Source organism: Pleurodeles waltl, chromosome 1_1 (assembly GCF_031143425.1).
Source record: "Pleurodeles waltl isolate 20211129_DDA chromosome 1_1, aPleWal1.hap1.20221129, whole genome shotgun sequence".
NCBI classification, from domain to species: domain Eukaryota; kingdom Metazoa; phylum Chordata; class Amphibia; order Caudata; family Salamandridae; genus Pleurodeles; species Pleurodeles waltl.
The window spans coordinates 749,348,438-749,372,482 of record NC_090436.1 but is presented as its reverse complement, the minus strand read 5'-3'; the positions used below and the strand labels follow the sequence as shown (position 1 = coordinate 749,372,482).

The 24,045-nt window shown below is 39.1% G+C and overlaps 1 protein-coding gene across 4 annotated transcripts in view; it reads left to right on the top strand.

Moving 5' to 3' along the window:
• The first annotated feature begins 337 nt into the window (after nt 1-337).
• SPIN1 (spindlin 1) overlaps nt 338-24,045 on the top strand; it is a 165,717-nt gene continuing 142,009 nt past the window's right edge. Inside the window, exon 1 of one of the 4 annotated variants that reach the window (XM_069227582.1) lies at nt 338-490. The gene's annotated coding sequence lies outside the window, so the exon portion shown is untranslated. Of the gene's footprint in view, nt 491-564; nt 969-24,045 lie in introns of those variants that run through there. The other 3 variants (XM_069227598.1, XM_069227604.1, XM_069227589.1) reach the window with 3 other exon arrangements.

Here is a 24,045-nt window from a genome sequence, read left to right as displayed (position 1 = left end):
GTTTGGTGAGAGCTACCTCCGGTACCCCCACCCCAACTAAAACCTCTCGAAAATGATCAGCCTTTTTGCCTTTAAAAGCTCACGCGTACGCATATATGCTGCAATGCTGTTTTAAGTGTCCCATTTGTTGATGATGGAGACCTATAGCGCTGCTGTCACAGTGTAGTTGTTCTCAGCGCGAACTATTAAACTTAGAAATACACTTTACAAAACCTGTTTAGCTCTGTTGTTTACTTTAATGCTCTCTTTGCTAACCTTTTTCCTCATTATCTGGGGGTTGGGCTTCTTTTCGGCTTTTTTTTTTAAAGAATAGCTTGTTTTGGACTTCTTTTGATGTGACTTTGTGCTTGTTTTTCACGCCAGACCTGCCAACACTTGAGCGAAAGCGGGGATCCGGGTGTAAAGACCCGACACCTGGAGACGGGATGTGAGCCCTACATTCGGGGCCCTCCCGACAGTTTCGGGAGAGTTGTCACGTATAAATCTGCAGGTAACAGACCCCTTCGCCCCGGGGCTACGCAAAGCGCGGGGGAAGAAGCGAGCTTTCTCCGCGCTTTGCTTCCTATTGCCGGTAGGGGGCGTGGGTCGGAGTGCGCGAAAATGCTGCAGCCTGGGCCGCCCTGGTTGGACAAGGCCTTGATTTTCCGGTTCTCGCAGCTCTCTGTATGTGTGTGCGTTCAGAGCTCAGGCTTCCTTTGTCTGCCGTCGTCTCCCCGCCCCCCTCCTCCTTCCACGGGCTGCTGGAAGCCGCTGCTTTTTCTGCTGCAGGTTTTTGTAAATACTGGAGCCGCTCACAACATGGCGGACTCTCGGGCTGCTCCCTAGCTGCCCTCCTTCCTCTTCCGCACCCTCACTCCCCTGTCGGACCCCTGCGGAGTTTGCTTTTTCATTTTCATCTGAGCTCCTTCTTTACATTGAAATAAACTTGGCAGCTTCGGGCCTTTTGTGTGCATGGAGGAATCTCAAGGGTAAGGAGCTTCCAGTGACTGCGTTGGTGCAGACAGGGTGTGTGCGTGTTAGCCTGGCCTCGGCGCGGAAGCCTTCGCTGCTCTCTCGCCGAGGGCGCCACTGGTTTGTAAGGCCTGTTACTGCGTAATGACCACGACCCCCCCTCCCCCCTCGCTGTGCTTGGGTAGGGAGGGGGCGATGCACCAAAACATTGTCAAACACGTATTGCCCCAATCGCAGTTTCATTATGTTTTGCTGGATCCCTGTTTATCTGCAAAGACGAACAGGGAAGCAACTAAGAGGGCTCAACATATCTGGGCATTAATAAGGTACTTTATGTACAATGTTTTAGATGTCATTTAGCCCAATCCCTTAGTTTTTGAACACTCATTCTATTGTTAGTTTGTGAACGAGTTACGACGCGCATGCTGATATACATGTGGGCATATTTCAGAGGGTTTTAGTTCTGTATTGACTTGCCTTATTTTAACGGAGAGAAGTGCCTATAAAAGTTGAGATTGCTATATTTTTCCATGGGAAATACTGAATCTCTTAGTGAAAGACATTTGCCATGCATTTATGCTGTGAAGAATGGAGATTCATTTGGCGCAGCGAAAATTTGGCAGGCCTGTGCTTCTCCAGCCTTTCAATGCTCCTCTGACAAATCGTTTCCTGTTCGGCCTAGATGTACTTGTACGAGCTCCATGGCCTGTCTACAAGTCACACTACACAGCTTACAGTGGGATTTTAGCTGTGTATGTACCCCTTACCTTCAATGAGGTGCTTGGTGTAAACAAATGTAAATAAAGCCAGCGAGAATGTTTGACAATAGGGTTATGAGATAGGATGGACTAATGTCATTGTCTAATGTGGCAGTGTAGCCTCTTTGATCAGGTTCAAATGACAGAAAATTGTTCTATTAAGTAAAGTGGAAACAGTTAACCAATACGTAATTGGTTAAACCATTTGTAGATGGCAGTAGGATTTAAGATGTAATTTACCTCTTGAAATTTCTCAGCATTCTCTGTAAATATGTAGAATTGTGTTGTAGGTTGTAATATAAAATTACCTCGTCTTGTTCATATTAAAGCCATCTAACAGGATTACTTTTTGGACAGGATAAAGCTGTGAATGTGTTAATGGATAATTGATATAATTTTAGTAGTTTAAAGTGGTGTCTTTAAAATGTCGGTATTCCTACTCATTTTTGTCCGGTTCTCAATTGGGTGAGAATGGCAGATGTTAACATTATTTTGTTGTCCTTATCTTTCAGTATTTGAATGTAAAAAAGATGGTAGATATTTTATCAAATGATCACAGTCCTTAGATTCCAGCTCGCAATATTTTTTTCATCTGAATAGCATAAACAGGAAAGACGATACTTTTCCATCATAACAAATTCAAGTTTAATTGGGAATCTCATTGCCCCAAATTTTATATTTTCTTTAATTGATTATTGCATGGCTTGCTTTTACTTCTCCTAGTCTTGTTTGTGCCTATTTGTAAAATTCTACTAGGATCCATGACTGTCAAAAACATTTTTTGTTTCCTGTTGTCAAATGGATTAACATGCTCAACAAATTTTGTTACTGGGCAATCCCAGCTGGCAGGAATGCTGTTATAATCATTCCGAATAGAGGTTCACATGAATTGAAAAATTAAACACTATTGCTGTTTTATTTTTTGTTGCTTGAGACTTGGCAAGCATCGGGCACGTTGTGCAGTTTGTTGCAACATTCATAATTGGCCTTTTTGATATTAGTAGCTAATATAATTCTGTTCCTATAGTCACTATGGAATGTAGCTGTGAGTATACTAAATGCAAACTTTGTTTCAGCTTTCTTTACATAACATTTTTTTCCTTTTTTTATTTCCCCAAAGAATTACCTTGTAAGGTGAAATTAGCAAATTTGTGGCCACACACTCCCCGCTGAATGCCTTTTGATAAATAAACATTCCTAAAGTATAAGAACACTTCCGCAAATAATCCGTGTGTTTTGGAAAGAGGTGGTACATTTCCATTGTACAGACAACCTAATATACATGTCCAGTGAGGAAAGCTATTGATGTTTAGTTATGATAGTCAAATTGTCTTACCATTGACATTCACACATTGGGATTGTTAGGTCGTCACTAACAATAAAGGCTGTAACTTGCTTTCTGCTCTATCTTTGGAAATAAGCTATAATCACTATCAAGAATATCCTGTGCTTTGAAATTATGCTTGCTAATGTCTGAAGGTATCTGATAGGATCCAAACCTTTTCATGATAATTTGTGAGAAGGCTTACAATTTTAATATGCCTGCTTTTAACACCACTTTTAGACCTTGACGCCTTGGTGCAAATCTTGATGTGGTACTTCACTTTGTCTTGTAAAGGCAGATTAACTGGATAATATTGTCTGGGGCATAAATAACAAAAGTGCTTGGAAACTTTGAATACTTACAACAATTTAAAGACTGGTGTTCTTGGGAAGCAAATGTATATGTCTTAGTGTAGGCATATAGCCATCCTTGTTCCAAATTTAATACCATTGGTGTAAATGTTTACACTTGGCACTCACATTTTGCTGCCTTGCCTTTTTAATTACCTTTTCTTATGTTCTTGGAATCAACATTTCAGTATTGTTGTGCCTTATGTTCTATCCAGTGAGAGCGATTTTCTTAGGTTAGTCGATTGGAATTTATGCTTTTTTTATAAATATAATTTTATAGATTGTTTTGTCTTTCTTCTGTAACACTCAACTAATTTGTTTGCTACTTCTCCCAATCGCTTAAGGGTTCGTAGATTTTAAGGTACCCATAAACTGGCAAAAGTATTACTGTTTAGTTGGTCTGTGAAACAGCACCAACGTAGTGAGTTTGCTGTCTTTTGTTTTGTCATTCACTGCTTTTTATGAACTGAAGCCTTTTAATTAAAATATCTACCTGTTTTGGAAGAATGTACGGTGTTCTGTTTTTGGAGAGTTTCTTTATTAACGTACAAGCCCCCTCGGAAAATGGGCCTCCTTGTGGGCATTTTTATTTTTATTTTAATTTTTTTTAAAGTAGGTTTATCCCTGTTGGGTGCGATCGCACCCCCCCAGGGGTTTAAAAATAAAAAATATATATAGAATTGACGGGGTCGTCCATGAGCAGGGCCACCCCCCTTGGGGGCATATATTAATAGTTGTATGCTTTCCCTGGGGGCCGCCATGGCCCCCAAGGAAACCATACAGATATATAAAAAATATATAGACATATCTATGTAGATATATCTATCTATGTAGATATGTGTGTGTATGTATATATATATATATATATCGATCACTTTTGTCAACGCATCTGTGTTTTCCCTGCGGGCTGCGATCGGCCCCCAGGAAAACCACACCCACATATAAAAGTGATATATTCGTCATCATTTCTCTTGCAGTTGCAGCTTGTGTCTTCAAAGCAGTGCACATACTTCAACTGACGCGTTTCAACTGTATCTTTAAGGCAGCAATAAAAAGGTCAAGTAAGTCTAGTAATTGTTTCTACTACAAAAGGATCTGACTTTTGTATAGTGGTAGTTTTGATGCCATAAAGTAGCGCAGAAGGTTTATATGCCTACTGCAAAGATCAAATCTGTATTTTATGTAAATAGCTGAGTAGATTGGTAAAGTCAGCCATTACCTGCGCTCTAATACAAATGAAATGTATGTGCAGGGGTCGGGTCTATGGAGAGATGAAGGGCACTTTTGCTGGGTGGTAGTTGGGGAATCAGAGAGGAGATCATGGAAGTGGGAGCACCAATAATTGTTGGACTGGGCGCTAAAGACTGTGTCAAGGTGAAGTAATAGTGTGTCTTTTTTTGAGTGTCTTGAAAGAACGTGCTGATTGGGGGAAGAAGTGAAGGTAACGTGACCTCTACTGTTGCACATATCACATAACCACACCCACCAGCAATTTTGTGACTCTGTGTAGGCTAGTGTTTTAGAGCAACAGTTAAGCCAGTAGTAGAGATGGCGTCTCGGATGACTGCTGCTCAAGCCCTCACTCGGGTTATAGAGGACATCTCTGACGTAGGATCGGAGACTGAGACAGCATCTGAGGGATAGGACAATGGTGCACACCCTTGGAGTGATGTTTCAGTCTGAGGAGTCCCATTCGATAACTCCTCTTCCATTGATTTATGAGGGAGGTGATGAGGACAGTCCTGCTCACAGTATGTGCAGTGGGACAGTAGCGGGTTAGCCTGACCCAGAGAGCAGGTGAATGCAGTGACAAGCACAGAGAGAGTGCTCTCTTGGGAGCCCCAATTTAATTCAGCCCCAAATTCCCAATTTCACCTATATTCCCATATAAATGGGACATGGGGAAGCAATGTCATGTTAACAGACAGTGTTTGTGTAATCCTTTTTATTTCACTTATCATTTCAAACCTTGTGTAACAATATTGTTTAGCTCACCTTGCAGTCTCTGAGGTGTTTGGGCAACCTATTTTGACTTTGAAAAACTAAAGAGATTGATTTGAAAATACATTAGAAACATGAACAATAGTTAAAATAGGACTAGAACAATCTGCACAGTACAAACACATTGAGTGTGGATCAGAAATCTGATAGTCTGAGTTGAGGCATCAGGGGAGTTGTTGATTAGTTCAAATGCAGGACAAAGAGTCAGGTTTTTAGATATATCCTGAATATGAGCATTGGGAGAGAGTTTGTATATCCAGAGGTAGAGATTCCTTGAGAGGGATGGAAGTGCCTGAAAATTAATCTGAGTGTCGCTGATTTTGAAAATGGTGAGTGGCACCTGAAGAACTAATCGCTCTATGTGAAGCGAAATGATCTGTTAAAAGTTGAGAGCATGTGACACCAGTATCTAATCCCCGGGCAGATTCTAAGGATGCTCAAGGGCAATAAAGAGAAACACACAAAATGATGAGAGAAATCAGTCAAACACTCCAAACACTGACTATTCTGTAAATTACAAAGTGCCTGTTGAATTTTCTGAGTTGGGCGATAGCTAGGATTTTTGTTTTATCCCATCGTTCACAAATGAAAGTAAGTACAGTCTTGTGGATTATTTTTGCCATTCCTTGTTTAGGTTTCACCTGACCAGTGTGCATGTGCAGGCACCTACTGGCAAAAAAAAAAAAATTGACTTAGGGCCTGCCCCTTAATTACCACTACTTAGCATTGGTTGGCTACGACATCACAGCATTTTGCTAGCTTCCTATGGGTCAGAGTCTCCTCACCTTGGCTTCTTCCTGCAGCTTGGTATGTGTCCCCCTGCCATAGAGCATTGACCAATACAGCTTCCTGTCTGTGGCCAGTGTCCTTCCACTGGCCAGGTTCTTTCAGGTGCTCCTTTTTAGGTTGAGCGTAGCGAGGCAAAAGCGCAGCTTTTTCCGTTGCGTTGGTATCTATGTGGGCTTTTAACCACGCCCACCTCACGCCCATCACATTCACTCGTTCGTGGGCTTGCTTTTCAAAAATCCTTTATCACTGTTGGTAAATGCTTTACATTTGTCCCTCCTAAGGGAGGTTTTGTTACTGCCTTGGCCACTGACCCTGTTACATGGATAGTTGAACGTTTGCCGATATGTTTCACTGCGAGAGAACTTATTTTTCCTTTTGTGTCTCTCCTTCACACTCATGGCAGCTGTAGCGCTTTGATTCGGCTTGCTTTCAAAGTGCATGTCTCTGAAGTCCCTCTTGTTCACCCCTAACCTTCTCCTGTCTGGTGTTGCTTTCCCCACCCCCAAAGCTGCCCTTGCTTGAAGCTCCCGGCCTCCTCTCTCGTGATTCTTGAACTCTCTGGTGTTTTTTTCCACATATTACACAGCAGAGTGGACCACTGTGCACATGTCATAAAAAAAGACAAAGCCAATATAAGTTGTATAGATGGAACCTGTTGGCTTTGCCAGTGCCTGTTCAGCTGTATGCCTTACTCTGAGAATAACGTAACATCACTACAAATCTCCACTGCCTAGAATGCATTTAATTGACCTACTTCTTGAGATGCAGGGGCCTTACTTCTGGTTTGCGGTCAGTCAGACCACCTCGCTGACGCAGTTGCTTCAACAGAGAACATTTGGAGATGCCATCTCTCTTGACTCTGATGGTGCAAGCCTTTTTCACATAGATGGAGAGGAAAAGATAGTGGCCAAGAGCTGTGCCACACTGCCCCATTCTAACGCTCTTGAGACAGAACCAGTCGTGGACAATGGGCAGCTGCTCACTGGAGAGAGCTCCATATTCCACGACCTCTGCTAATCACCAGGTCCTTCAGTGTGCTGCTGGTATACACTGATTCTGGCTTTACTTGGCCTGTCAGTCTCTAAAAACGGAACCTCTCCTTATTTCTTAATTGCGGTAACCCTCCAACTCCAAACATGTATATATTGGTATTTCTGTAGTGCAGTCATGGACACAAGGCATCAGAGGCCTGTCCACGGTCAAGGCCATGTTTGAAGTCGGCGAGTAATGGGAGAGGAAGCTGAGTTGTGGATGGTTAATGTATTATTCTTTATAGAGATGAGTCTTCAGCTTTTTCTTAAATTGTAGCAGCATTTTGGTGGTCCTGATGCATATGGGTATGTTCCAGATCCTGGGTGCATAGATGGAAAAGGCCTGTTTTCTTGATTTATCATTTTGAACCTCCTTTGTCTACAGTGTCATGGTGTCCTGGCTGTGACTGTCACCATGTCCGCAATGGTTGATTTGGGGTATTGGATTGCAAACTGGCCGTCCTTGACAGTGCTAAGCCCTTGGACTCCTTTTACAAATACAGATCAGTGTGAAGGCCAGAGCACTTTGGCCATCAACTTAGTGAGCCATGAGGCTACGTCAGTTCATCCCATAACCACACATTAAGATGTGAGTTAACTCATTTGGTCATTTCCATACACAATTATGCTTACTCCCTTCTGACTTTTTTTTTTTTTTTTTAGTGATTTTCACCCCCTTGAAAGTGGTATTGCATTCCACACCCCATATTTGCAACAGGAACTAAAAAAAGTTGACTGTACTACTCAAATGCTAATGCTATGCTGGCTGCCATTAATGTTACAGGGCTTTCAAGGACTGCATGCATTTTCCACAAGATACTTAACATCTCCGCTACTCAATTCTTTGCCTAGCATTTTAAACAGTCAGGTGGTCTCAGATCCTTTGTATCCTTGATACACTTCTTCTAGAACCACCAGCTTTCAAGACTGAATCCAAGAGGGCACAATCCTTCTCGGGATCACCACCACCACCACCTCCTCACTACTTCTTATGGAAAATCTGAAGCTTTCAAAGGCTCATATACTCTACTGTAGTTTAATGACTACTATTACTATTTCTATCGCTTTCTTTGGCTGACTTTTATGTTCCCCTCTTATCTTTCATGTCCCTTTGCAGCGTTTACATCTGAATAAAATGTTCCATTTTATTACCTATTGGTGTATATAGGAATATACATTGACTTTCATAGAATTGCTTTGGTTCAACAACAAACAATGTATTTTTTTTTTTTTTTTTAAATCCTCAAATTTTTATTTGTAACTTCTTGACTTTGTGTTAAGTCCTGTACTGCCTCTGTATAATGTTCTCGCTAAATAAAGATGCATGCATTAAAAAAAAATAAAAAAAACAGTCTTAGTGCAGTCCCCTTAGCTGTGGTTGATATTTCTCAGATAAGTGGCTGTGAGAGGTGTCCTTGGCATCCTTGAGCGAGACAAACTGGAGCCATGCCTGACCAACTCTACCTCCTGGAAACTACTGTACTCCCAACTTGGACCATTCTATTTGTCTACCAGCTGGTGAGGTATAGAACAGCATTTTAGCTTACATTTTGGCAGTTCTATCAAGAAAAGCCACCTAAATGTATTTTTGTGCTGCATGGTCTTCCCTTGTTATGCAGTAAAATTTAGTTATTGATAGATATATCAAATATGCCAAATGTGGAGGATTCACTAAAACTAAATCTTCTTGTTAGAGCAATTCAAATTCAAAAGCTTTCTTTCTTTGCATCAATAAGATTCATAATATACTGCGATGTTTACCAAAACTAAAAGTTTCCATTCCGGTTCATCTGCCTGCTAGGATGCATTCAAATTCAAATAAAACCATTTGAAATAGTTATTTTTATAAATTTAAAATGTTAGTATTAGTGTGTGACTGCATCTTGTTTGTGGCATACACTTCCAGTAAAAAATTAACCATTGCACTAGCAAGCACAGGTGGTACTTTTTGGTATTTCCACTGCTTTTTGTTTTTTCTTTCTTTCAGTTTTTAGTTCTGTTATATATTAGCATTGTTAACTCTGTTTGAGAAACTGCTCGTGTCATTGTGGGTAGGTATCACTAACTTGATTTAATTTGAGTTTTGCATGTTGGTCATTGGTAGTTTTCATCTTCTCTAACATTGTTTTCTTGTGGTTGAATTGTGTGGTAGCATTGGCATTTGTGGAGCAGATTAACCTGTTTTAAATCTTTCCATTGCTTCTGAGAAAAAGTCTCCTTTCTTGTTCTGGTGTTTTTTTCATACTATTGTAATGCATGCTTCATATACAGTAGTTTAGCTTTCACTGGTCTCTGCAATAATTTTAATCTGGTTATCTGATCTGGTTTTTGTCTTGACTATGGACAGTTTGTAGACCCTTAGGTTTTATTATGTAACACATAGCAGAAGTGGGATTTGGGTAAGCTCCTTTGCTCATGATTCAATGGCTTTGTTGTCCAGTTCTCTTCTATTCTCTGCTCTCTGTTCAATGGCTTTTTATCTTATTCTTGTGTATGGCCTGTCCAGGATTAATTCAGTTTTGCAGTGTTTTGATTGGTTGCAGAAATCTCCCTTTGATTATTTCAGACCTTGCATTGTAGGAGAGGGGCTAGATTTGTCCTTTTCACTCTCCCTAGCTCCTCCGCTGGCTGTCCCACTGCTTTTCCAAGCAGTAACTCAGTGTCCACTACTCCTCCCTCTCAACCCTCACCACATTTCCCCCGCCTGCCGTGCTATTGGAATCTACCCATTTAAAACATTATTTTGTAACCCTTTCAAAAAGTTGCACCCATGCACCCCTTATAAGGTGGTCATCTTTAAATAATAGTTGAGAAAATATTAGTAAATCTATTTAAATATGGCCCCTGCAGTTACACATGCATCCCTGACTGATATCCTTCAGTGCATTTTCTACAGTTAAGTTTGAATGTTGGGTTATTCCTGGCAATTATGAGACTATCATCATCTATTTGTAATCCTGTATTATTATAATATTTTTTTTAAAACTCTGCTTGAGGCTGGTGTGTATGCCTGGAATAAAGAAATAACAGTACAGTAGTGCACCACTGAAAACATGAACGTGCCTCAGTATACAGAACGTATAACAATTATGTTGTGATAGGGCAGTGAAGGTAAAGACACAGATAAAGAAACTGTAGCACTCTGATGTCAAAGTGAAAATAAGATTGTGGAAATGTTACTGACATAACCTTCCAACACCGGGGGAAAAACAATCCTGTACTGAGTTTGTAAGCGAGCCACAATGCAGACCAGTAGCTGTTGGTGCTACACTGCTTTTCTCTACACCACTGTCGCTAAAAAAACAGAGCAGCAGGCATGTGATGCCAAACCTTGGGGGTTACTTAATGTGAGTATGGCCAGAGGACAGTGGGCTATGGGGCTTAAACTGCCAATCCCTGACAATGGTATGGTGAGGAAGAGTGACTCCAGAACATTGTTTGATGGTGCACCTCCTTCAGGTTCTTTTCAGAGAACGGGTAAAAAACATCTTTAAGCTGTTGCCGCTGCCATAATCAATCAGGCTAGCATCCTCTATTTGTCAAGTGCTCTCTTCTGCATCTTGAATGATTTGATAGACAGATGATATTGTCTTCTAGCTTGTGTGACAGGCCACAGTGACCTCTTCAGCGCGGTAGTGAGGCTCTCTTGAACCTGCGTTGGTTCACTATTTTAGCTTTGTTTCATATTTTATATGTTTTAGCTGCAGTGCTTTTTAGCAGTGACAGTTGACACACTTTGCATTCATTATATTATTCTCTGAATATATATTGTGTGAGTTACTTGTTTAGTTAACCTTTTCTCGACATCTAATCAGTACATTCTGTTAAAAGCTAGGAACACAGTACACAATATCCTGGTGCTTACATGCCAATTCAGGAGCCTGCTTCTAGTATCTAGACATTTCATTGAATCAGAGCTCGGCTTCTAACACAGTGTTGCTCTTATTATATAAATGGTGCACTGACCAGGAAGGGGCAGAGGGTAACTCCAGCCTCAACCCTTAATTGCTGAATTCCCTGTTCAACATGCAGCTCTGCTGGCTCTAAACCATCTAGCCTCTTGCCATCCACAATACATGCTGACTCCTGACACTGTTTCCAGATACAGGACTAAGGCTAATTCCTTAGATCTGGCAAAGGCAGAAGGTATGCAGACTATGCTTTCAGTATAGTCTTAGGGTTGTGTAGGAACACCTAAAAATCATTTATTATGGTGGCTTATTCATCCCCTTTACCATGTTCGTAATGCTCGTTACTTTGCTTTTTCATCTGCCTAATTATCGCTGGTCATTCTCTGTATGCAAGACTACGATTGTTTCAATAAATGTATTTCTTATCACTCTTGTGTTTCGCCTGGGCATGAGTGAGTAATACATTGTAAGGGTGACGTCTGTTTCCATGACTTCCTTGGGAGTCAGATTGTCACTTTCGGGTTACCATAATCACCTTCCCCCCCCGGTAAGGTTAGAGGGGTTGGATGAGGCACTGTGAGCTAGGCAGGAATTAGGCTAATAGCTCCTGATGGTATCGACTGACTCAGTCCCCCCTCCCCTCACCCAGTTTGAATTTCTGTTCTAATTCGCAGTCCTGTTTTCTTTGGCAGAACCGTATAAGAGTGCTAGAGGTAGACAAGCCACCAAAGGTGTAGGAAGAGCTGAGCCACAGCTGGCAGGCTTGGCTCTAAAAGACAGAGCACAAGCTGATGCATTCAAATATTTGGCATGCAAATCCTGCAAAAAAGTAACATAAAGTATGCCAAGGATTCGGGCTTCCTCTACTATTAAGTATTGCTGAGTTGAGTGACATTTATTAGAAGTAATCGTTTTAGAAAACAAACTTAAAAAATCCTTGAACACTTCCTCATGTTTGTTTTAATTTAATATTTATGATTGATTTATTTATTAATATTACTTACCTGTGTTGTATATGCATGCGTGGTAAAGTTACAAATGCTTACCTGTATGGTACCTGCCTACATGGTAAAGGTATTGTGTTGTAAAGACCTGGGGCCTGATATGGAGTTTGGCGGATGGGTTTCTCTGCTGCAAACGTGACAGATATTCCGTCTGCCGTATCACAAGGGCCTTTGGATATCAAGCCCTTAGTTGTAATAGGTGTTTCTTATTTCAGCTAACAGATGTACATCATCTTTTCCCTTTTGTTTAGCTCCAAAGAGTGCATTTTCTGCTATATCATGCAGAGCTGTCTACCATGGATATTATCTCTCTTGTAAGAGTGCAACATGTGTAATGGACAGCCTGGTTAGTGGGTGTGCATATCTTAGGGCCATGCACCAGATAGTTACTCCATTACTACTCCGGTCTTTGTCTTGAACCTTCCTGAATAATGTTGTTGTTGTTATTACTATTATTATTTTTTGGGGGGGGGGGTTTGGCGATATATATATATATATATATATATATATATATATATATATATATATATATATACATAATTTTGGAATCACTCTCCTATATCCGTTTTCCTGGCTGTGGCCAGATATATTCAATTATTAATCAAGCTGAGAGAAATTGGTGTCTTGGTTTGTAGGCTGTGTACCCATGACTTAATGTAATTAAATTTTTCCTTTTGTTTTATGATTGAACTGTATTTAAATGTTTCTAAGAGGAGATGTTATATAATATGTTGAGAAATTGTAATGCTCTAATATGTTTTTACAATCAGAAAATGTTTATTGAGATATATATATATCCGGAACTTTCCTTTAGTTTGTAAAGGATGGACAGCACTCCACGAGCATTGGGGCTTGAAATTAATTTCACAAACAGGAACGCGTTTCGACATTACCGCCTTCGTCAACCTGAGGGTCGCCATCTTGGCTCCCTTTAAATATCATGTGATCGTCATCAGCAATACTCCGGTGCACAAAATAGAAAAACTAAAGTGTAAGAAATAAATCATAACAAATCCTTTTCCCATTGTTAAAAATCTTACTATCATACCATGCCTCCCTTAATTTTACATATTTAATCAGGTATACTTTTCTCTTGGTACCTTTCATATCTAACTCATCCTAATGATGACAAAGGGTTATACAATTCCCACGAATATCTGGCATAGCGTAAGCACTCTAATATAGCCGCTTTGAACCGGATTCCAAATAATTATGGTTTTCCGTCTATTTCACTCATCTTCACCCTTGGTATGAATGATGATCGTTATAAACAGGAAGAAATTAGTGTCTAAGTCTCCCGACTGGCTTCACTTTAGAAAAAAAAAAATCGCAATTTTTTTTTCTATATTTTGTCATTTACATTAAATTTTGATCCCATTGTGTCACAACACCATGTCATATTCTTTTCAACAACCCATTCATACAATCATAATTTCCTTGCTCATCTATAACCCATTTTTCTTATTGAGTCAATCATAATAGTTACAAGCTCTAATCGCATTCGATTTCCTTTCAATAACATGTCATCGCAACTGTTAATACACAATGTTTGTTATTCATTCAATGAATTTTATGCTCTGTATTATCAACATCCAGTATTTGTAAAATACATCTTATTCTGAACGTTGACGCTTGGACCTTCCTCATTTCACCCTTTTAGATATCGATCTAGGGTTACTAAAATACATGTGCTCACGGAACCATCCGTGCAGATGAATATATAATTCCTCACTAGAATTTAGCCCATGTGGTTCTTTGGTATCTAATGCCAATATATATTTGTAGTCTTATTTTCTTAGGTTCTTTTCCCTGTTAGCTCCAAGGATCTCTTTCTTTATCCCATCTATTACACTGTACCTCACATCTTCTACTCGCCCTTCATGAAACTCATGTACATGTCGGGCAACCGGGTAGGAATCATCTTTGTTAAGAATAGTTCTTAGATGTTGTAAAATCCTTTTATGTACCTGGAGTTTGGTACTTCCCACGTAAATTTTGGATCAACTTTATTTCCAGATGTAAACTACAAAATCACTCTTGCAATCATATCTTCCTTTAATGGTGTGTAACGTTCTATCACCTCTGACAGTGGTTTTGATATTTTCTCCATTCTTACATGCCTTACATTTTGAGCGTTTAAAAAACCCTTCCTGCGGGTTAACCCAACTTCTTTGGGGGATGTTTGTTGTCTCACATCCCTCTTTACTAATATCTCTCTCATGGATGTCCCTTTCCTATAAGTTATGAATGGCCTGCTCTTTAATTCATCTCCTGTGACAGGATCACTTTTTAACATATGCCAATGCGAGAAGGCAACGCCGAACCATATATATTTATTTTTAATTTTTATTTTTAATGCACTTATTTTAGTTTTTTTATTTTCTGTTTTAGGGTCCTATCAAATATGTCTTATCATGTTTTATTATCTTTATTTTATGTTTGTATTTTTAGCGGGATAGATTTAGTGTTGATTATAACTGAATCGCTCTTTTCACCCCATTTACTTATTTATATTACGTTAATATTTTTTACGCTTTCTATTTTCCTGGTGCAGTCAAAGGCCTCTAGCAAATCCATCAAGCAGGGATGTTTACGGTTTTAGGACAACTTGGTCACCTCTTTAAATATTTGTTTAAGCCTGTCCAGCGTAAAGGTTGCCAGGTTATCTGTTTAATTGGGTAGAATGCTAAGAAACTTTGTGGTCCTCTTTTGTGAAGTGATTTTTAAACATTTGATTGTTTTTGTATCTTCTGATTAAAGGTGCACCCCAGAAGCATTTGTTTTCAGTAGCCTTGGTCAAAGTTCTAAAGCAAAAATAGTAACTGATCAAGGAAAAGCAAGCATGGCTGAATAATCTTGATAAACTTGGCTAAAGGTTAATGTATAAGGCCCAGATGTTGAAACATGCTCATCTAACTTTACAATCACAGACCCAGCTTGAACCCAACAATCCCCTGAAGATGTTCAACCCCAACTGGGAAAGAACACAGTGGTTACCGAATTAATTCAAAAGAAGGAGGATGGTAAACTAATAACATCAACTAAAGTAACAAAAGAAGAACATGGCATGGTTGTGCCTATGGAAAAAGGCAACAAAGAGCTCACTAACCATGTCCTATACCTACCTCTCTGAGGCTTTTATTTCTCTTATACTCAGTTTTAAAATATACCCCAATCTCTCTGGCCTAATAGACTCATGAAAAGTAGTGGGTGGAGGGGCTTCTAATAAGATTCTGCACTTCTTTTCTGAGTACATTTTAAAACTAAAGCTGAAATTACACCTCATGCCACTGTCTGAACTCCTCATTCTCTAGTTGTTCACCCTCCCTTTGTAATTTTACTCACCAGCTTCTTCTACTGTCTTGCGGTTGGGGCACAAACCTTTAGCTTGCAAAGATAAGGAGAAGGTAACATTACTTGTGAAAACAAGACTGGAATGTGTCCATCATATATTTTCTAGATCCTAGTATATCTGTATAGCTGCTCAGATAAATAATAAGCTCATGTAAATGATGCATGTAAAAATTATTACACTTCTCCCCCCAACAAAAGCAGTTTAATTGAGTCTTCCAATTTCAGCAGTTCCAAACCATTTCAAGTAAATCTGCTTGCTAGTCGATATGACTGCTCAATTTGTGTATGTATACGTTGTAATGTCATCAAATGTTTTCAAGGCTTTGCCTGTTGTGTAAATGCACTACCCGTAGCGTCTAGAGTAACCAAGAGTAGGCAAGTTTGCTTCATTTGGTTCCCAGTCAGAACTGCGCACTCTTACTTTACAGTTGCACTCTTACTTTACACTTGCACTTCTAGCATGACCAAGTTCTAGTCCTTGTTCTCACTGTGCTGTACACTCGCTCAGTTTTCGTATGCGTCTCTTCTAGTGTGTTTTAACAAAACATTTAAACCAAAACCATGTTGATGTGCCTATCTGCGGCTGTCATCTTACAGTGTCTGGTTCTTCACGCATTTCGCTGTCTCCGCAAAATTCTGTGCATCCATTCTGTCTGCATGAGACTTTCTGGTTACTGTATTTAAAGTGACCTATCCAAAATAGGCACCTAAATGTCAAAGTCTTGTGAGACCCAAGGCCAGCCCTGGTCTGTATGAGGCTGCTGGAGTCACAAGTAAAAAAAAAATATAATCAGTCACTCATCCATCTCAATGTGTGGATTTTTAATAGTGTAGGGACTCTGAAACTTCAAATGAGGTAATGTGAATATTGTTGCTCTAATTTCTACAATGATAACATTCTTATTTACAGAGTTCAACTAAAGGTCTACAAAAGGGTACTTTTGAGTCAAATAGAATATTTCAGTGCCAAGGTCAAAATACTCCTAAACAACGAACCTGGGAATCAAACTAGAGAACTGGACTGCTATAACAAGGGTGACTGAACTGTTATTGCATACGTCCTATTAATAAAATAAGAAATAGTACTTAACTTGAAAACGTCTTCCCCACCAAACTCAACACATTGGTCCAAAAGTCTCTGGGCAGTAATGGTGTTGGAAAAACAACAATAACCTTGGAATAGGAAGATGATAGTTTCATACTTGTGTGGAAATCGTTGATATCCTCCTTGCAGAGATAGTCATACTTTTTGCATACCCAAAGGCCTTCAGGAAATTTAAACTGATGGGATGCTGCTCAGTAAAAGGGACATTTGTCCCCCTAAGACTCCCCAGATAACCTGATATGCTTACATGTGTATTTGGGATGTAGATATGAAATCTTCCTGTGATGACCAGTTATGCTAGAGATTTGAAGAGGATGGGCTAGGGGAATTGAGGACCATTTCCTGATTACAATGTAAGGAAAATGTTCCAACTATGTAAACTCAAAATGTCTGATAAAAAATGTTGCCAAACTTTATTCAGTCTTGAACTCCTTAAATCTTTATTGCCTCGCATGTTGAGAACTATGCAATAATCTGATTTTGCTTTCACACAAAAATAATATTATTCAGAGACTGACTTCATTAGAAACTTGTAAAAACCAAGACCTGCAGACAAACTGTATGTTGGTCTTTTTGCATTATTCCCACAATGGAAATAGTGCTGGATCTTTTGTAGATCATCAAATCTGGATCTACGCTCTATTGTACCACATCTTTATCTGGAAACCTGTGGCTCTGGTTATCTCTAAAAGAATCTCTGAATGTGTTCGGCTTTAATTAACATTTTGCATAGTACCACTCAGCTGGAAAGGGTCTACCCTCAGTAGAAAAACAAAATCTTTGATCAGAGGATGTGGCAAACAATTGGCCAGTTATTCTTCTCTCTTTATTAGTGGATGTGTGGGGTGGGGAGCATGGTGGCAAGGCAATTATCCTACTTTCTAGAAGAAGAACAGCATTCTGTAGCAGTGCACATTTGGTTTCCATCCTAGAATGAGGCACTGAAATTTCTATGAAATTGGACACAAAGAAATTAAGATACGGTGGCTGCTGTCTTTTTGGACCTCCTTGCCGCTTTAAATGTGGATCATGTTAATTTAGGAAAATGGTTCAAATATGCTGGTCTTGGGTGCAAGGTTCCCCAGTGGTTTATTTCCTTTATAGAAAAATGTTCCTTGTCTATAAAGATGCAGAGCCCTTAGGTTTCCCAGTTCCATGCGTAAATAGCTCACCTTGTCCAGTGTCTTTTTTTTATTGTAGACTAGGATTTGTAGTTTCTTTTGAAACTCGTTATGAAATCGGACCCACAGATTACTGAAGACAATAACTGGACTGAGTAAGCAAATCTTCCATGATCCTGAAAACTGCAAGTTATTAAGTTTGGTACATTTTGCCTTAAATAGCCTATAGTTTTCATTAAAGATCCCTTTGGGGTCTTTGTTTTCTCCTTTGCTTTTTAATTTGTATGTCCACTGTTTTTCTGAACTTGTCTGTCTTTTTGGAGACACTATGATTTATTATGCTAATGATATTCAGTGTATCAGTTAGATGATGAAGCGAGTCATTCTTATTTGCACTTTCTGATTTGTTGATGGGCAATTCCACATGAAATGACCCCCTCCTTTAAAAAAAATAAATAAAAAAAAAAATAACATCAAGATAAATTTTGATCATTGTAAGCAATAGAGAACAGTGAGATATCACCACCTTGCTGCTCAACATGAATACAGCCATAGTAGCTGTATCTAATATTAGGTTTATAGGCATCTTACTGATCAGGACTTATTTACAAATGCCCAAACTGCAACATGTAGCTAGAGTTATTTTGTGTTGCTTTTGTTGACACATGCCATGCTTTTTCTTCCTAAATGACAACCTGCCTTGGCGGTTACTTGCCTGAGTCCTATCAAAATTTAACCCTATTACAGCGCTTTTAGCTGTTTGCTGATTAAATCGTAGAGAGCTAAGAATACAGAGGTCTGACTTGACTATCAAAAGAAATAGCTTTCCCATGTTTGCCAAGCATGCCATAACTTACGTTGGGTAGAAATTGAGCAGATTATTCAATTTAAGTGCCTCAGGTGGATGTATAAGGTTTTTACTCTATAACTTAGTCCCATTTGGCCAGTTTATGCCATGACTACCTTCTTGTGAGATTACTGTACTTGAAGACTATTATTTCATATCCCTGGCCAAGAAAATATTGTGTTGCTCTGGACCCAACACTTTGTAACTCATTGCATGTGCAGCTAAAACAGATTGAGACCTTCCTTGCATTTAGGAAAATGGTATAGACCTTCTTATGATCTTTAGCTGCTTTGTGTACTCTGTGCCAAGATTCTGCATTTGACCTGAGTTGTGCATTAGAAGTTTCAAACTTTCAAGGGAATTGGCTTAGACGTTCACAGTGCAGTGTTTGTTGATCTTTGTATGGTTAGTTTGAAATTAAAAAAAATGATTTATTCTCAGCAAAATTATTTGAAATCTCATCTGAATTTAAACTAATACCCTTTTCAAAGAGTGGAAATAGTAGCTACCACACCCCACCACTAATCTATCTAAAACAACCTCATTACATCCACTTAGAGTTCTTCTTTATGGTTTTAGGAGTATATAGTCTAGGATCTTCTACAATACTGGAATCCAGTTTATTGTAACACTCTACATAGATTGGTTACGAGTCAAATGATGCCGTGAGACATTTTCCTTTTTAGAGTGTGCTTAATAAACATTTAAAAAAAAAAAAAAAAAGTCTTGCTGCAGGGCTTTGATTCATGTGTTACAGGCATTGGTTTGGTTTTATCCATACACCCAGTTTCTAGATTAACTGATAACTGTAATTTATTTATCACGTGCCACTTGGCAAACTAAATCGCCATTTCTTGCTGTCTGGTGCATTCTTACCAGAGTACTAATGGACAGTAGACCCAGTAAACTGTTTTTAGCCTCTTATATTTCAGGACCTTTCTATTGCATGGGAATGACTGACCTGCAAAGAAAAAAAGTACTCCTCCTGTCCACATTGCTTTCTTACCCATAATGTCCTTGTCCCCTCCCAGTTCCACTTTTTTTCACACACACCTGTTTGCTTTTCTCCACTGTCCTCTGCGTAGCTTCTCCACCTGAACCCTCTGTGTTGCTTCTGCACCTGACCTACTTTGTTTCCTCCCCACTGGCTTTGCCCCTGTGTTGTTCTTGGCCACCCATTTTCCCAAAACATAAAAAGCTTTTGTATTTTTATTTTTTAACTTCAGTTTATTTGCTGATCCGAGTTGGATTGGCAAATAAAAAGGAAAAAGGGCTTGTCATTTTTGTTTATAAGCGTACATGTGTGGTGCACATGCCTACGAAATGAGGCAGTAGCCTTTTTTTCTTATTTAGCTAGGCTTCACAGCCTCTAGGTGCTCCACAGCACGATTAAAAGGTTTTGGCAAAGCCAATAGGTCCCACAGAAGGGCCTATTGTTTTTGCCAGTGCTTATTGGAAGTATACTTGCTCAAAGCCCGTTCACAGAATGCAGAAAAAGTGATTCAGTAGACCAGCGCTTATATTCATATTTTAAATGTGTTTTGAAGTAGTGACCATGGACTTATTTTATATGTGATGAAGGACCATTTGTGTACTGCACTTAAACTAGTCTCAGGCCTAGAAAATATCATAAAAATGTTACTAGACCTGCAGGTCGAGTAACTTGATTAATCTACTTCACCTAACTGTAATGTACTTGACCCGTAAATGGGTCTCAAATTGTGTGATAGTAGGCAAATATTTTAGTTTACAATCGCCTTTTTCTTCATTCTCACATACGAGTGCACCTTCAAATATGTGAGCTTAGCATTTCTGCTGTACGAAAACTTTTGTTGGATTAAATAGACCAAATGTTTGCTCCATGTATAATAAGAATCTAGCCCACATATAGGGGACATATAATCCATGACTTGCCTCTTAGTTCACTAATAACATTGCCATCAGAGCAGGAGTGTTTCTAAGTTAATGTTTTAACACTCACTTTTAATAAATATATTACTAAAGCATGATGTGGCAGCATGCTGTCATTTACAGACAGTAAATTCCTAAGCAATGCCCTAAACGCATTCCACTACCTTGCAACTTTACTGATAATACTATATAGTGTATTAACAATAATCTGTAAAAATTGGGTTTGAGAAAACATCATTTGCAAATCACCAAGCAAAGTGATGTGACTTGTTTTCATCCTTTTACATTATTTTTCAGCACACAAAAGTACAACAAATGAGCTTTCACAACTACTGAAATATATTTTGAAAATGTTTACACAAACATTTAAATAACTCTTTATACAGCAGCTCTGAGAGTTCACCTTACAAAATTCTGGAACTGTGCAGTCAGAAGGAAAATTAGTTGTGAGACAAACTGACTTTTGACTTCTGTTTCTGAACACAGAGCTAATGTGACAAGATCGCAAAATTTAAAGGCATCTTTACTGCTCCTGCACTTTTTTACTGAACAGAGAACACTGATTCTTTGTCAACTCGCCAGAAGGGGCGAGTAGGTCCTAAAATTAGCTCGACCTGATCAAAACAACTTGCGTTAGAGAGTGGGCGAGTAGATTTTGAGGCCCGAGTCTGATCTTTAGCTGAATTATGGGTGCCATCTATGTGATATTAAGCAAGTATTTGTTTTTCCAAAATAAGCATAATGTAGCCATCTGCTGAGGTGTTCCATCTACCACTGGGGAAAAAAATATGGCTGACAACTATTGTAACATGATGCACACTATGAATAAAGTGCAGTGCATAAATGTGACCCTTTGATTTTGAGCTGAATAAGACTTAGGGATATTTACCAATGTTGTATGGCTTGTGGTATATTAAAATTTGTATGTATTTACAGATTTGTGATTCCCACATGTCAGTCAATATGCCACCCTACAATTACCTGTATTTACTGGTTGTGCATTGAAATGTGAATGCTTTTATTCTGTTAGATACTTCTGGCGTTGAGGAGAAATAGGATTTGTAAAATATTACTTAGTAAATCGGTATGTGAAAGAATTGTTGAGCCTTATGTGGTCCTTCTTACCTTAGTATTTAATGGAAAAATATGTCAATAAAGGCGTCTCCTACCTTTCCTCCTTGCGCTATGCTTGAGTATCACATGTTTTGTCTCTGTCAGTCTTTTATTTAGGTAAAACAAGGCACACCAGACTAACTGGTTCAGTGGGTGTCGTCTGTTGAATTACCACTGAATAGTATATGCTTGCAAAGAGTGCAATTTTACTGAAATGCAGGGATAATTTAATGCACAAGTTGGCCTCCACATAGGTAATCCATCATAGCACATTTGCATTCCTGTTGTGCCTCATCCGTTCCCTATTTTATCTTGCTATTGATTATCAACATAGGGGATAATCTGTAAAGAAGGTGGGATATAGTTGTCACAGTAAAGCAGAGGTCTTCAAACCTTTTAATTCTGACCCCCCCCCTCCCCCCCAGAGTGTGTGGGGTAGGGAGACATCAGGGTCCCCTTCCAAATCTTTCACAATTATTCTGTCAAATTGCCAATGTTTAAATGTGTTTACACTTATTTAAACATTGCAGTTAAGTTATGTTACTGTTTTGAAAATGGCATGATGCCAAACCAACTATTCTGGTCAGGCAGACCTTACTAATATATAAAAGTATGCACAGTATGATTGGCAGTGGAGGTTTTTGAATAGCATTTTAACTCCCCTTTCTTTTGACACGTTACCTACTTAGATATATATGACAAAACATGCTAGTGATGGCCCATTGTAGAGTGGTTTGGTGCTGATCCTTTTTTTTCAGCTTACAAAAAGCTCTGTTATTGGCATAATGCTTCTTGTTGCCAGAGCCTGCCCCCCCCCCCTTCAAATCCACATTGGCACCCCCGATCATTTGACGCCCCCCAGTTTGAAGACCACTGCAACAAAATTTGTAAATACTTGCAACTTAAAAATATTAACTCACATTATGCTTGATGGAAGACATACAGCTGTTTGTGGTTGGTTTTGAACCTGCTAAGGAACAATTTCAAACCAAAGAAAGTTTACATGGTCTCCTATGAAAAGTACAACAAGAAATGTATATTCACAACGTTGTTAAAATTAATTTGCCAAAACACTGGTATGTACATAAGTGATAAAATCACACATCCCAGAGTAAAACACTGTTTTTATTATATTTTTGATTAAAGAACCAGCTACCTTACAAAGAAAATAGATTCCTGTAGTTTATTGCCCCCTCTATTCACTTTTTTCCCAGTTTGAGAATATTTGGTCTAACATTCCAAGCACACAGAAGTTGGAAGCTGACATAGTTTATCCCTTTATTAAAAGAAAACAAATGTTGACCATCTCACAAATGAAAATTCCTCACCAGCCTCTCTTAATACATATGTTTGAGACATTGTGCTCCTTGGTAGAACCTAAACAGTTACTTCTCTATAATTGCTCCCTGAGCATTGAACACTTCCCCTTTTGCTTTGCTAGACCCTTAAAAACATGCTGGTCTGCTGGCATGTAGTCAGTTCTGTTGGCCTTAATGGGACATTATTAGCAATTTAGGGGGGAAAAGTGCCCCTGAAAGTGCTTCTGAAACAGTCTATGAACTAGGAGGAGGAGATGGCTGGGAAGCAAATTAATCCCCACCTGTGCTGTTTAAATGCTCAATCCCTTTAGAAAACTGACCCAGATGAGAGCTGTTTTCCAATTACCCGCATCTGTAGTACCCAAACAGAATATATAGATCCTCTGTTTATGCACTGGAAATCTAGTCCTTCTCACTACCAACTTGGCCAGTGTCTAACTGAAGATCATCCCAACTGAGACAGAATACCTGTTAAAATTTAGCTGTGTGCTCTGCAAACGCTAATCCGACTACAGGAGTATTTACTGTTTCAGAATGGTGCGTTTTGTAGCATGTAGTTATTTTCATACATTGCCAGTATGCCAGTTTGCCTTGTGTAGATGAAAGACTGACTTCTATTAAGAATGTTAGAGAGTCCGGTCCTTGTAAATCAGAGAGTAGATCAATAAAATGAATGCCACTTGTTAAATATGCTTATTTTTCGCTTCGCCTTGTGCTTTTATTTTGGGCCATAACAGAAGTTTAGTGGGTTCAATCTGTTTTAGGAATGGCACAACTGAACAATCATTGATCCAGATTATTAAATGACTTGGGTTTCTCTCCATTTTTTGCTATAACCACAACTCTTCTATAATTCCAACTTCATTACCTGTGTAAAATCTCCAAAACAAATACATTTTCCATAGTTACATGTAGGTGATGCCCTGTATAACCTTGAGGGTGTTTTACATAGACATTTCAACCTTTCATTTCAATAAATCACATTGACAAGGAGAGGCTTGATGCTTATTTGTACAATATTTACAGTATCAGACATGGATCACTGACCAGTACCTTTCGTCAGTAGTAGAAAATAAATATTGGATGGTCAGCACTTCACTTCCTCCTCAAGCTAGTTTAACTTAGTCTCTTCAAACCCATATAACCAGCATAATTG